This window comes from Zosterops lateralis (assembly GCF_965231275.1).
Source record: "Zosterops lateralis genome assembly, chromosome: 4".
Taxonomy (NCBI): domain Eukaryota; kingdom Metazoa; phylum Chordata; class Aves; order Passeriformes; family Zosteropidae; genus Zosterops; species Zosterops lateralis.
In genome coordinates, this window is record NC_139765.1 from 12,137,791 (window position 1) to 12,152,768 (window position 14,978).

Consider the following 14,978-nt stretch of genomic DNA (forward strand, 5'->3'; position numbering starts at 1 on the left):
TCCCGCCCCGGCGATGCCGTGAGGGCCCGTCGGCGGCCCCGGGAACACGCTACCCGCCCCCCCCCCACCGGCTCCCCCCGGGCCGGGCCGGGCCGGCAGCGGCGGCGGGCGGTGCCTGGGCCGGGCGGGGCAGAGCGAGGGCTGGGGCCGGTCCCGGGCCGCGGGCGGAGGGGGCGGAGCGGGGCGGGCACCGGGAGCCGCGGGGCGGGCACGGAGCGGAGCGGGACGGCGGCGGGGGCTGCCCGGAGCCGGCGGAGGCGCGGCCGCCCCGGGAGGGCTCTGCGCGGTTCGGCCGCAGGTAAGGGAAGTTCCCGGGAGCCGCCCCGGGACCGCTCGGAGCCGAGCGCGGCAACTCCGTGTCCCGGCGGGACGAGCCCCGCCGTGCCCGGCCCCGGCCGCTCCTCCTCGGCCGCCGCCATGGCCCGGGGCCCCCCGGCAGCGGGGCCGGAGCCGGGAGCGCCGCCTGTGCCCGGGGCGGGCGGGACGGGGGAGCTGCCCCGGCACATCCCGCCGGGCTCTGCCCCCTCTGAGTGTCCCTTTCCCTGTGCCCGGCACATCCCTCCAGCCTCTGTCCCCTCTTCGTGTCTCTGTCCCCTCTCCGTGTCCCGGGATTTCGGCACTCCCGGCCTCCTGTGCCTTGTTTCTGGACCTGAGGTAACTTTTGGGGCAGTTTTAGGGAGAGGTTGGCGGCTCTGGTTTGATCTTTTCAGACTCCCGTAGGACGCTTCGGGCACTGGTGCCGTGAAACTGCAGTGAGGAGTTTGATCTGGAGCGAACAAATGTGGTTTGATTTAAGGCCTGGGGTTCTTACATCCTGTAATTATTTAGCCGAGGTCTGTTCCTGCTGGAGCCGTGACTTCCAACAGCTGCAGTGGCCGTGTTTGCTCACACCGGGGCCGGGGAGCAGCCGGAGCTGTGAAAAGGTGCTTTACACCCCCTGCCCGTGCCTGGGGGAAGGGAGGCTTTGGTGTTACAGGCTGGGCTGTGTGTAACTGGTGTGAGCTCCTGGGGTCAGTGAGGAGCACAGGAGAGTTCCAGGCTGTGTGTAACTGGTGTGAGCTCCTGGGGTCAGTGAGGAGCACAGGAGAGTTCCAGGCTGTGTGTAACTGGTGTGAGCTCCTGGTGTCAGTGAGGAGCACAGGAGAGTTCTGGGCTGTGTGTAACTGGTGTGAGCTCCTGGGGTCAGTGAGGAGCACAGGAGAGTTCCAGGCTGTGTGTAACTGGTGTGAGCTCCTGGGGTCAGTGAGGAGCACAGGAGAGTTCCAGGCTGTGTGTAACTGGTGTGAGCTCCTGGGGTCAGTGAGGAGCACAGGAGAGTTCCAGGCTGTGTGTAACTGGTGTGTGCTCCTGGTGTCAGTGAGGAGCACAGGAGAGTTCTGGGCTGTGTGTAACCCGTGTGAGCTCCTGGTGTCAGTGAGAGCACAGGAGAGTTCCAGGCTGTGTGTAACTGGTGTGTGCTCCTGGTGTCAGTGAGGAGCACAGGAGAGTTCTGGGCTGTGTGTAACCCGTGTGAGCTCCTGGTGTCAGTGAGGAGCACAGGAGAGTTCTGGGCTGTGTGTAACTGGTGTGAGCTCCTGGTGTCAGTGAGGAGCACAGGAGAGTTCCAGGCTGTGTGTAACTGGTGTGAGCTCCTGGTGTCAGTGAGGAGCACAGGAGAGTTCTGGGCTGTGTGTAACTGGTGTGAGCTCCTGGTGTCAGTGAGGAGCACAGGACAGTTCTGGGCTGTGTGTAACTGGTGTGAGCTCCTGGTGTCAGTGAGGAGCACAGGAGAGTTCCAGGCTGTGTGTAACTGGTGTGAGCTCCTGGTGTCAGTGAGGAGCACAGGAGAGTTCTGGGCTGTGTGTAACTGGTGTGAGCTCCTGGTGTCAGTGAGGAGCACAGGAGAGTTCTGGGCTGTGTGTAACCCGTGTGAGCTCCTGGTGTCAGTGAGGAGCACAGGAGAGTTCCAGGCTGTGTGTAACTGGTGTGAGCTCCTGGTGTCAGTGAGGAGCACAGGAGAGTTCTGGGCTGTGTGTAACTGGTGTGAGCTCCTGGTGTCAGTGAGGAGCACAGGAGAGTTCTGGGCTGTGTGTAACCCGTGTGAGCTCCTGGTGTCAGTGAGGAGCACAGGAGAGTTCTGGGCTGTGTGTAACCCGTGTGAGCTCCTGGTGTCAGTGAGGAGCACAGGAAAGTTCTGGGCTGTGTGTAACCCGTGTGAGCTCCTGGTGTCAGTGAGGAGCACAGGACAGTTCTGGGCTGTGTGTAACTGGTGTGTGCTCCTGGTGTCAGTGAGGAGCACAGGACAGTTCCAGGCTGGGCTGAGCCTGCAGAGGCTCTGCTGGGTGTCCTTGTTGTGGCCCGAGCAGCGCCGTGTGTAGCTCTGTGTGCATTGCCCTGGCAGCTCATTGAGCAATAGGAGTGTCGCTGCATTCCAAAAAGTAAACAGCAGAAATGGGTCATGGAGTGGGAATATTCTCCATGCTTACACCGTGGAGCTTTGGGAAGGAAGATGTCCCAGAGTGTCAGCTTGGGATTTACTGCCTCTGTTAAAGGGAGCAGCTGTATCTTGAGGATTTACATTTCTGTAAGTAGAGGTTTCAGTGAAACTGGTGCTCTCGGTGAGGCAGCATGGCAGGTTGGTTTGAGAGGCATTCTGGAAAGTGGGAAAGCAGAAATCTGCTTCAACTCTGTTTCAAGTGCAGCAAAGATTTTGGGCACTTAACTTCTTCACATCACTAAGAAATGAAGAGCCAGAGCACTCCCTAGATCAGTTTAGTGACCATCCCAGTGGAGTTTTGCCTTTAGCACAGGTTCTTGAGAAGCTGTGTCAGAGATCAGCTCCTGGCAGTGACAGTGGCTGTCAGTGGTGTGCTGTGATGCTCACACGTGAGGGCTGATGTTCCCATGCCAGGGGTGTGAAGTTGGTGTTTCTCTCCTCCCTGAAGGCAGCAGGAACCCCACCTGTGTTTGCCTGGCTGTGAGGGGGGCCTTGAGGAGCAAGTTCCCTCTTGGGCAGCCCATCTCCTGCCTTGAGCCCTGGGATTTCATCTATTTGCTGCATCTGGGTGTAAGAGTTGTGCTGAGGGATGTTGGTTTGTCCTGTGTCTGTGTGTCTGCAGCAGGTCCAAGCTCTGGAGGAAACTCAGTGAGTAACGTTCCTGCTTGTCCCTGACACACAGGGTGGAGCACCTTGGAACCAGAGATGTCCCATGAGGCAGGGAACCGTGGTGAATTTCATCTTTTTTCCTACTTAGATGTGAATCCTGTTTCCTTCTGGGTTGTGCAGTGTTGCACATGTTGCAGGAAGGAGCAGGGTGCCGCTGGAAGTGTTTGTGGAGGTGCATGGGGAGGCTTTGCCTGTGACCCGTGGCAACAGGAGGATAATTGTTAACATTCCTGAAATGACAGCCATTCCCAGGAGACCGAGGTTCCCAGGTGGTGCTGCCGGCCTGTCTGGTGCCATTGGTCCCTGGTGGTGAGCAGGACAAAGTGTGGTCACTGCTCAGTGGCCAGGTCAGGGTGGCCTGAGGACAGGCAGAGCTCTGTGTGATGAGGTGCTGGCTGCAGTGTCCTGTAGGAGGTTTAGCCTCTTTAATCCATCCAAATGGGGGTTCTCTGATGTTTCTTTCCCCACTTAAAGGAACACTTTCAGTGAAGTGGAAATCCTTCCCCTGAAGAGCTTTGAAACCAGCGAAGGTTTAGTCACGTTCTTGTCTGTGGTGTGATTGCATCAAACCGGGCCTCTGGCTTGCTGAGCACAAGGGCATTGATGTACACTCCTTTGGGGAACTGACTGATTCTCTTGGTTGAGCTTTGTGTGTGTTTTTCTGGGAGGGTGGAGGGAGCATGGAGAGGAGACCAGATCCCAAATCTGGTACAGATGTTCCAAAAATATATCCCTGACTCCTGAGGTGGTTCAAAAGGGGTGCAACCCCCCCCAGATGCCTCTGACTGGGGAGTCTGCTGTTTTGCAGTAGTTTTCAGCAGAGAATGTAGGAGCCCAGATATTAGGCAGGATTTAGGGGGGTGATAGAACATCCTGTGGTGTTAGGGATGGTCGGTAAAGCCCCTGTCCCACTGCTGAATTTGCATGCCTTTCCTCAAGGGTGTGCATGCTGAGCTGCTAAATAGTGATGTGCAAGTTAGGTTGGTATATCTAAGACAGCTTCTTTTCATACTTCCCTTGGTGATTGTCAGGGCTTCAAAGCAAAACTGAAGTTATGTGGCTGCTTTAAAGTGGGCAATTATGATCTGACCTATTTCTGCCTGGCCAAACCACATCTCTAAAGTTACAACAGCAAAGAACAGGTTTATTGGAAGGTTCAGGCAAGTTTTGTTGTGTTCATTCTTATTGTGTGGAACGTGTGTATGCAGCTGTGCATTAAGGATACATAAAAACACTTAATACCTTCATAAATAAAACTACTTAATACCTTCCTGTACTTAGGCTGAATAGTGAACCCCTTCCCCCATTAGTAATTGTGACATCCCATTAGTCATCCCATTAGTCATCCCATTAGTGACTTTGCTCTTGAATCCAGCCCAGGAGAGGTGAACTGTGTTTCCTTGCCTTATGCTTACTGCTGGTGGTTATGCCCACATTTTTTTTTAGCATTTGCTATAAGTTCCCGCCCTGGCTGAGTGAAGACAGGGTGGTCATTTAATAACAGCTTCAGAAATCACAAGCAGCTCTTTGGAGATGTTTGGCTTGCAAGCATTAACCTTTTCATCACACAGAAAAGGCTCTGTGCTATTCCTCAGAGATTACATCTCTTGCTATGTGTTTGGAAAAGTCAGCATCTAATCCAGAATGAAAACTGGGTCGTCTTGGAGGTCAGTGTTTCACTTGCTGTGGATTTGTTACCTGAACTTGTGCATTTCCAATTTGAGGCACCTTCAGCAAAGATCATGATATGTCCTGACATCTCTCAGTGGGTCTCTGGTGGGATCTTTGCCTTGGATCTCCCTCTCCCTTGGGAGGGTGCTCAGCTTGGAACGTACCTTGAGATGTAGGGAATGATGCATTTTTCTATTCTCTCCTTTTTATTCCCCCTCCTCTCTCTCACAAATTGACCTGGGTGTTGACTCAGCTCATACTGAAGACAGTGACTGTTTGTTACTTTTCTACTAGTGCTTGCTGCCAAAATAGTACTTTATTTGTGCTTAAAGGATGGAATTTTCAATTAATAATTCAATCACACTGGATTCACAGTTGCTTGCCCATGTTGTGTATTGTTCTTGGCACATACAATTTCTTGGTGTCCTTTAGTTTCCAGAGCGCTTTTTTCCTCTGACTTCTGCAGTACACTAGGAAAGTGTACTGGGTTGAAGTTTTCTCCTTTTTCCATTGGCTGTTCTTCTGTTTCTGTTAAAAGGCCAAGATAAACCAATTGTATAAAAAGCTGATTTCTTTCCTTGGTGGAACTATTTTTAGATACAGGTTTTGCAGCCCATTGTTAGGCAAAGCCTTTCCGTTCCCTGCCCCTGCCTGGGTCATCTTTATCATTAATCATGAAATTACAGCATATGTTAGGTTGGAAAAGACCTCCAAGGTCAATGGGCCCAACCTTTGACTGATCCCCACCTTGTCACCCAGCCCAGAGGACTGAGTGCCATGTCCAGTCCTTGCTTGGACACCTCCAGGGATGGGGATTCCAAACCTCCCTGGGCAGCCCCTTCCAATGCCTGAGCACCCTTTCCATGAGGAAATTCCTCCTGATGCCCAACGTGAACCTCCTCTGGCACAGCTTGAGGCTGTTCCTCTTGTCCTGTCCCTTGTTCCCTGGGAGCAGAGCCCAAATTTCCCCAGCTGTCCCCTCCTGTGCACTTGGGGCTCAGCAGTGCCTCAGCAGTGCCCACGACAGGGGGACAGTCACTGCCCTGGTCCTGCTGGCCACTCCCTTGCTGACCCAGGCCAGGAGCCATTGGCCTTCTTGCCCACCTGGACAGGTGCTGGCTCATGCTCAACCATTGCCAACCAGCACCCTGTGTCCTTTCCTCCTGGGCACTTTCCAGCCACGCTGCCCCAGCCTGGAATGATGCAGGTGGAGAACTCAGGAGAGATTGGGCTGTGGAGTCCAGCCTTGCCAAACTAACATGTCTGCTGGCTGTGAGTCCTGGTAGCTCTTGCCCTGGAGCGCTCGGTCCCTTTGGGCTGTCAGAGCTGATACTTCAGGAGAGTCCTCCTCACCAGTGGTGCTGGCTGGAAGGAATTGTTTTTGGTGAGGTGAGAATGCTCCTGCTCCCTTCTGTGCCTCTGCATCATTAAGCAGTGCAAGTTGTGTCAAGGAGCAGCATCAGAGGCCACTTCAGCAGTCTCTGGCTTGTGGTGTTTTAGGGGAGATAAATGTAACAAACCCAGTGACTTCAAGCAACCCTTGGCATACATTTTGGTGGCAATCCTGTTCCAGCAGGCACAGTGTTGTAACTTTTGCATGACTAAAAAACTCCAAGTGGTGTCTGTGCATAGAAGGCTCCAAGGTCAGGTGTGCTGATGCAAAAGTTAGTTTGCACTTGCATCTCTTTTTATAGGCTTTTCCCCTAAATATTAGTGGAGAACTGAAGGCTGAGACTTGAGCCAGCTGCTGCAGCATCTGAACTCCAAAGTGGAGAACTCTGTGCTGCCAGACAGCTGTCAAATTGTGTCACAGATGGGAAAAATCTGATAACCACTAGTGTGAATCAGCATCTTTTAAATCCAGCAGTTCTCATGGCTCCAAATGTGATGGATTTGAGAGAAGAATTTTGCATTCTTGCTTTGTTACAGATGCATCAAAATAAGAGGAAATTATAATGGTCTGGTCTTCTCCTCCTTGTCTCAGACTGTTCAGTTCTGAAGCAAAAGCATAGGGAAAATCAGGGTGTGTTTTATATGTCACTGTTGGATTAACCCCAGATAGTTCATGGGCGCTGCAGTTGTTGTGAAGAGGGACACAACACACACAATTTATGGTTGGTAACAGAAAAATAACTGTAAAAAAACTGTAAAAGTATACAAACTGCCTAACTACCAACCCCCAGCTGCCTCATTTTCAAGTCTTTCCCTCGTTGTGCCCTGTTATGGAGGACAGTACAAGAACACACATGCATTTACCCAATCAGCACCAGGATCTGTTTTGAGGACGAGGGAGGGCAGTTCCTTTCCTTGCTTCTGTGGCAGCTGTGCACACAGCTGTCCATCTGCTCTGTCAGCAGGCGTGGCCATGGGGGTCAGGTTCTCTCCCAGCTTTGTGGTTCATGGGCTGAGTCTGTCCAAAGAGTCAAGACAAAGGCTGTTTTACTGAATCTGGACTTCATATTTTCTCTCTAAAGTGTGTGTACTAGCTACACAGTGTGAGCACCTTTGAAGGAAGTTAGCTATTCAAGCTAGCCCAGGTCATGCAGAGTGTAAGGGATGGGGGGAAGAACCTGCATGCTGTTTGGCAGCTGGTCTCCATGGTTTTGGATGTTGTGAGGCTGGCATGTGAAGATGTCTGTAGGATCAAATTAAGGTTCTGCAGCATGTAGTGCTGCTAATTAATGTCTGTCTTGAAGAGCAGGTGAGAAGAGCATATTTTTTGTAAAAACACCTTGAGCTGTTGGTGTGTTTCTGAAAGTAGTTATGATCTCACATGGTTGTAGCCCTTGTGATCTTGGGTTCTGCACAGCTTTGCTGTGTCCTTACACAACTGTCATAGGTTGGTAAAAATCCCTCCAGCCGTATGGAGACTGTCAGATTCTGTTTTCTGTTAGGCTTGGATCAGGTGGGCTGCTCCTATGGGAGAAGTGCTGTGGAGACAGGGAAAGGGAGCAAATGCCTTGGGATCTTCTCAGTGTGAGAGTGAGGGGATACTCATAAATGTCAGCTTTGTGGTTGTGTTTTGCCTGATTTTGGAACATGTTCTTGTGTCTTTGAAGTATCCATCTCCTCTGTTTTCCTGGTTTAGGTTTTGGACCCATGCTAAAAGTAGGATGGATTCATCTTTGTCCATCCCCAGCCTTGGGGAGAGTGTGCTGTGAGAGCTGCTGCATGCAGGATGCTGAGGCAGGGAAGGGCTGGGGTGTGGGTGTGGCTGTGTAGGAACAGGGAACATTCCTGGTGCTGGAACCTGCATTCCAAGCTGGAAAACACGTGGGAGGTGCTGGTTTGATGGCCATGATGCTCAAACTTTTTACTCTCCCTTGTGCACTGGAAGCATCTCTGTTAGACTTTTGTTCAGTGGTGGGGGAGGGATGGTATACAGAGCTCCCTTTGAAAGAACCAGACAGAAATTTTATCCTCCCCAGGAAAAGCAAGGTGCTCCATCCCACAACTGACAGATCCTTTGTGTGATCTACACCCTGGGGACCTCTGTGCTGTGAGGGGGAACCTCCACATTGCAGCTGGAGGCTGAAGTAGCCATCCCTGGTGACTTCCCTCAAGATCCAGGTTCAAATGTCTGTTCTCCTGGACCTGGATGTGCATCATAGGCAGTGTCATTGCATCAGTGGCCTACAGAGAGGGAGGGGGGGGACGTGTTGGAACAGCCAGGGCACATGGAGTGTTCCCCATTGCTGCCCACAGCTGTTGGCACAGTGGAGAAGGGTCTTGCTGAAAAAGAGGTGGGTATGTTGAGCAGCTGATCTCCAGGAAAGGCTTGTGGCAGCTGGGTGGCTCCTGGTGGGTTCAGGTGCTGGCTTTGTTGTAGTATCCTCTGTCCTGCTTCCAAACCAGGATTAAGCCAAGGAAAATATTTCTTTACTCTTAATTTAAATCCCTGGGAAGTTGGTTTTGCATCAGAGCAGACTTGAAAAGGCTTGTCAGTTGGATCTTAGAACCATCAGCATTTTTTTCCCCTCCACTTAATGAAAGCTGGTTTAATTTGTGACAGCACTTTTAATTTGTTATGTTTGTAAAGGAAACATCACAGGGGAAAGTTCAGAAATGTATATTTATATTTCTTGCCTGAGCTTAAATTGGCTCTAAGAATTTGGTTTTTGTATTTTTATAAAGAAAGGCTGGATTATTTTTTTTTTTCTATATTGCACAATTATTGTTTGGTTATTTTTTGTTTTCTTCTCCTCCAGAAGAAGCATATAGTGGCTTGACTTGGTGTCCACCTTCTCTTGGATGTGAAACATGTAACTAACAGGTCCTAACCAAAAGCATCTTCTCAGAGGTTTCCACACTCATGGTGGAGCTGGTGTTGGACCTCCTGTGCTGGGCAGGGCCACTGCAATCTCTCATGGTGCTGGACAGAACTGTATTTTCTGGAATACCTTTAGGATGTGCAGCAGGAATTTGGATGCTGTGGGAGTTGCACCACTCCCTGGACCCCTCCTTGGAAGGACTGGAGCCTGTGTTGGTGAGGGATCCTAGGGAGGTGTGTGCCCTGCTCTGGGTGAGTGGGAGGACTGCAGCTGGGTTTGGGGTGCAGGTGTGCCTCCCTCCCTCCTCAGTGCCCTGGGGGAGGCTTGCAGCCATCCAGCAGCAGTGGCTGAGGCTGGGACTGTGCCCCATGGCATGGGGACACTGCAGACTCATGGCTTGCTGCTGGCAGCTGTTGGGTACTGTGACCAGACTTGTTGTCCTGCTCTAATGCTGGGATGCTGCTGGCAGTGTTGGGGTAGTGGAAACATCTGGGAGCAGGCTGAGTCCTGGGGCTTCCCCTTGGCATTGCCTGTCCTCAGCCAGCTTCCTCTTGGGGAGCTTGGAGGATGATTAATTCTTCAACCCTTTCAAGCCTTCACAGGAGTTTAAAAGGCTGCATTGAAGATATGGCTGCATATCTGGATGGGCATTAGGTGGACACAGCAGTCATAGGTTTATTCTACAGCAGCAGCATTTTGCTCTTTCCATTTGCAGTAGAGCTCGAGAGTGTCCTTTTGGTGAGCAGTCATGAGGCTGTTAATGCAGCGTGGAGATGAGAAGGTCGAGATTTTTTTTCAGGGTGGTGCTGGTAAACTTCCTGCAGCTTGTGGTCGAGATAATCCTGTAGGTTCTGGCTCTATTGTTGTGGCTGGGTCTAAGGTGAATTTAAGAAAAATGTTTGGGTTGAACAGGCTTTTCTTTCTGTTTTATACAAAGGGAAGTATCTGTTCAGACCCTGATCTGTTGTTCTCATTACCAAGGGAGTTTCTGAACAAGATCTAAATCCATGATTATTTTCATGTCCTTATCTGTGTGACACAGAGTTTTCCAGGTCGATATCTCGTGTTTCAGACTCTCTTGTCATGGTGTGCAGTCCTAAATCTGCATATGCAGGAATGATTTATCTTAAAGGGTCAACAGGGTGAAAGGCATTTCTCTCAGCATCATTTTGGGCAGAATCAGCCACTGAGGACCAGCAGTGCTGAGCTCACAGACAGCTCTTGGGCTGTTGTTGGCAGGAGAGTGAAATGCAGAACTGTCCATCCTGTCCACCATAAATCTGGTAATGCCTGGTGGGGATGGAGAGGAGGCACTGATTACCTGCAAGGCATGTCAGGGATGAGACTTCCATGTAACCTGTGCAGAGAGAGACATCTTGTAGCCCAGCATGACTGCAATGATGGAGGCTCACCATGCCTCCAGAGAGATTTGTGTTGGAGCAAAACCACAGCCTAGCCTTGGGTAGGGCCTCCTTTTGTGCAGCATGATGGCAGTGGTAGCTGGAAATGTTTTTCCTTGTGGAGCTTGCTGGAAGACAATCCCCGTTGTGTGTGTGTATGTTTACCTCCTTTTTTGCATAAGTACCAAAGCAGAACCAGGTTCAAGGCTGTCTTTTGCAAGGAGCCTCCGTGCTGATGTCTCCATCTGAAATCTGTTCCCATTTTCTTCAGCTTGTTGCTCTCAGACCTCACGGTGCTTGAAACTCCCCCTCCCTTCCCCACTGTTCCAAGGAATTTTGCAAAGAAATCAATAACTGTCTAGTTATGACAGCAAAATGAAAAAGGCTGTAACGTCTCCATAGCTACCTAAAAAGTACTTGTAAAATGCTGGTGGAAGAGAGTGCCCTGGAATTATCCCATGCATTCCTTGCACGCAGACTGAAAATCGTTTGCATTAGTTAAGTAATCGCTGCACGCTTGTCCGGTGAGCAATGTTTGGTTACTGCAATAAATTTTTGTTCCTTAAACCCTGTGAAGCTGAAAAAATGAATTTGTTTTACATAGAAAACGAACTGACCTGAACTCTCTTTAGATGAACTGATTGTAAATGGACCAGCTTAATCCGGCTTGGTTTTTTTTCTTGTGTTTCATGTAGCATCTGAAAAGAGACGGCTTGTGGCAAATTAGCCAGGGTGAGACTACAAAAAGATTGAATTATTCCTGTTTGAACAGTTCCCAGCATGCAGGCACTTGCTGCTTGGCTTGTACATCATCTAGCTTGCCAGGGCTGCTGTGATTGAGGTGAAAGTAAATAACCTCCAACTGGAAATCTTGCTTTTGCTGTAAATGATGATTTATTCATTCACCAGTGAAAATACCACAAAGATGAACAAAAACTCTAGTTGCTGTGTGTTTGGCTTTCTTGCAACAGATGTCCCTCCTTGTTGTGTTTCTGAGCAGAGAAGCTGTTTGACACTCTGTCCTGTGCTCTCCTAGGAAATCATTTTGCTCCTGGTGGAACCTGGCACTGGTGTGGAAATGCAGTTGTCAGAACAGAGGTGTTGTGCTTGGCGTGTGTGCATGCCTCACTCTGGGGCATGGCAGCAGAGTTGGGCCTGCCCTGTTTAGGCAGGGCTGAGCTGACTGTGGAGCACCTGGAAATGCAGGAGTTGAAACAAGGGGTTGTTTCTGTAGGGGCTTGCCTTCATGTACTGGTGTATCTTTGTGCCTCTTTCAGAGGGGAATGACTCTGCAGTTTTGAGAGCCACAATATAAGAAGGATGTGAAGCTCTCGGAGAATATCCAAAGGATAGACATGGAGATGATGAAGGGCCTGAAGGGGAAGCCACATGAGAGGCAGCTGAGGGCACTTGTTCTGTTCAGCTGGAGCAGACTGAGGTCAGAGCTCACAGCAGTTCTGCAGCTTCCTCACGAGGGGAAGAGGAGGGGCAGGCCCTGAGCTCTGCTCTATGTGACCAGGGACAGGACCTGAGGGAACAGCTGGAGTTTTGTTAGGGTGGATATCAGGAAACAGTTCTTCCCCTGAGGGTGCTGGGGTGCTGAACAGGCTCCCCAGGGAATGGTCACAGCCCCAAGGCTGCCAGAGCTCCAGGAGCATTTGGACAACAACCTCAGGTGCAGGGGGGGTATTCTTGGAGCTGTCCTGTGCAGGCCAGGAATTGGACTTTGATGATCCTTGTGGGTCCCTCCCTACTCAGCTCATTGACTTACTGTATGACTAAGAAGGGTACGGAAGCTACAGCACCTGTGGTAACTTGGGATCAGCTACCCAGTTGTTTAGGACAGTGTACCCAGCTGGACTGCTGATGCTAAATTGGAATTTGGCTGTGATACTGCAGTTAATTTCTCTTCTTGCTAAAAATGTTCTGTATAATTTTCCTATGGCTGTGGTAATTAGGCCTGGCTTTGTGGTTGCACATGGTGAGGAACATTTCCGTTCCTCAGATCCAGCTGTGTTCGTGTAGCTCCTGCAGAGCGTGCATTTAGGAGTAAAACAGGAGATCTGTCTCTGTCTGTGTTAAAAGAAAGGAATGGGGTTCTACCACCTTCCCTCTGAGCCTTACTTTGTTGTCTCTTTGCCCTAAGATGTGGAGTCATTTGTGGGTGAGGTGTTACTTGCTGTCAGCAGAGTGAGAAATAGAAGTGCTTTCCATTAAATACCTGCTAGAGCCAATGAAAGTACAATTTCTGCTTTTTGCCAGAGTTCCACTTTGCATTGTTTGACTTGCCGTGTGTTTTTGGAAGATAGAGGTGGTTGGAGGTGGAGATAGTGATAGTCTAAATGGAGATGCCTTTGCTGATGTCCCTTTTGCCTGGGCAAGCTGTTAGAGGGATGGGGAAGGGAGGAGGACACCCTGGTATGGAAGGGGTGTTGGGTTTCTGCTGCTGAAGTCCTTGGGCATGGAAGTGAGGGGCAAGGAAATAGGTCCCCCAGGGAATCTAGGGGGACTGGACTGGGCTTGTTTTGGGGGTGAGAGCCCCACCTGAGCTGCTGCAGAGCAGGGAACCCTGCTGGCTCTTGGAGTTGACAGTACTACCTGCCATAGGGTCCATCCTCTCAGTGCATGTCCCTGCCCTCCCACAGGCACACAGGGAAATTCAGAGTGCTGTAATTCGTGGTGTCCTTCCTTCAATCCTTCCTGTCTTGCCTTGTGCTGCAAAGTTTTGAGGCAGTCGTTTTCCTCTGGTATCTTGGTCCTCTTGCCTGGATTTTGTTGATGTTTAGACAGAAGGGTGAGGGCAGCCAGAGGTTCTGCAGGGTCTGATAGAAGCCATACATGAAATTAATCCAAATTAAACTGTTAGTCATTCCCTGATAAACAGGAGGTTACACCACAGACTCAACATGTTGCATAGCGTTGAGACTATGAAAAATGAAGCAGGAATCCTCCTCTAAAAGTTGGCTGTCCCTGTTTGAGGCCTGATGAGGTTTTGAGACAAGCCAGTACGCCAAGCTCACTGTGTAGGCGTTTGTGGGAGATGAGGCAGATTTCTGGGAGGGGACTATGGGTACAGGGAGGCAGAGGAGTGCTGGAGATGAACTAAAATAACTAAAAATCTATGGGGCTGCTCACAGTGAATCTGTGGACCTGCAAACTCCTCTGTATGGAGGAGCGAGAGGTCCGGTTGTGTGTCCTGCTAGTGTGGGCCAAACTGGAGCTGCTTTTGCCTACATGATGGGATTTTGTAGACCAGTCTGTATCCCAGCTTCCTCCTGGTGCTCCACAGCCTTGGAGCATGTGGCAGGGATGTGGAAGGCAAGGGAGGACAGTCTGGACAGGGCAGCTTTCCAGTGAGTGGATGACAGCCCTTGTTCTTGTTGCAGAGCCTCTGGTGGGGCTCAGGAAATGCTGGAGTTTGATTAATGGCCAGGTTCTTGGTGGGTAGCTTGGCATTCCCCTGGGCAGTGGGAAAATGTGTTCCTGGGACTTGCTCTGGCCCTTGCCCCCCTTTCCAAGCACTGGGATGAGGGTGTTTGGGCCTCCCAGCAGTGGTGGCATTAAGGAGCCATTGTAGGCTGGAATGATTTTCCCTGGATGGAGCCAGAGACAACTCCCAGAGGCATGGGCCTTTGCTGGCTCGTGTCTTTGGAGTGGACAGATTTCTGCCAATGAGGTTTTTAGGCCCCTCGAAGAACAAAAGGTGTACAAAGATGTGCCTGCTCTGGAAGGTGTGCTGGGAGCAGTGGAAGCAAGAGGTGGACCAGTGTGATTTTGCAGGTGAGTTTGTTCTGGCCTTGAACCGTGCTCCTCTGGAGGGTTAGCAGTGCCACCTGCTTCTTTTAGGGCTAGGAGTGGGGAGGGCTGGATGCTGCCAGGGAATTTGAAACTGCAGGCCAGCCCAGGAATGCAGCAATGCTTCTCCAAGGGAAGGAGCTGCCTCTCCTGCCTGTCACACTGCACAACATGAAGGAACGACACTCACATCAGGTTCAGAGGTGAGCAGAGAAAGAGGAAGTTTATTATGATTTGGAGTTTCAATAGGATTTGGGATTTGATCAAGGATTGGGAGATGAGGGGAACACTCCTCTGACCCCAGTGGTCAAACTAGCAGTCTATCACAGAGAGGAATGAAAACAATCTACTTTTGTTTAAGTTATATGTGTGAGAGACTCCAGTACAAAGTATGTAAACAAGATCAGAAGGCTAAAGAATCAGGGTGACATCTGCCCACATGGAGCTTGTGTTGCTCTGGTGGCTGTAAATAGACCTGCAGCCTTTCTGCAGAGCTCTGATGGCTGAGGAGAGGCAGCTTCTGAGTGACACTGATTCTTAGCTGTGATCCTGTGTGCAAACACAGCCTGGAGAAAAGGAGCAATTCTGTATTACAGTCTTTAAGCCACGCATATAGATCTCTTTCAACACTGCTTAGGAATAAAGGGTCAAGGAAATACTGCTGGTGGCAAGGAAGGAACTTTCTAACTCCGTGCT

General features: G+C 50.7%; 1 protein-coding gene across 6 annotated transcripts in view; it reads left to right on the plus strand.

Annotated features, from left to right (window-relative positions):
* Positions 1–209: 209 nt before the first annotated feature.
* PPFIBP1 (PPFIA binding protein 1) overlaps positions 210–14,978 on the plus strand; it is a 104,102-nt gene continuing 89,333 nt past the window's right edge. For 4 of the 6 annotated variants that reach the window (XM_083858831.1, XM_083858834.1, XM_083858833.1 and 1 more), the window contains exon 1: positions 212–298. The gene's annotated coding sequence lies outside the window, so the exon portion shown is untranslated. Of the gene's footprint in view, positions 299–14,978 lie in introns of all 6 variants that reach the window. The other 2 variants (XM_083858832.1, XM_083858830.1) reach the window with 2 other exon arrangements.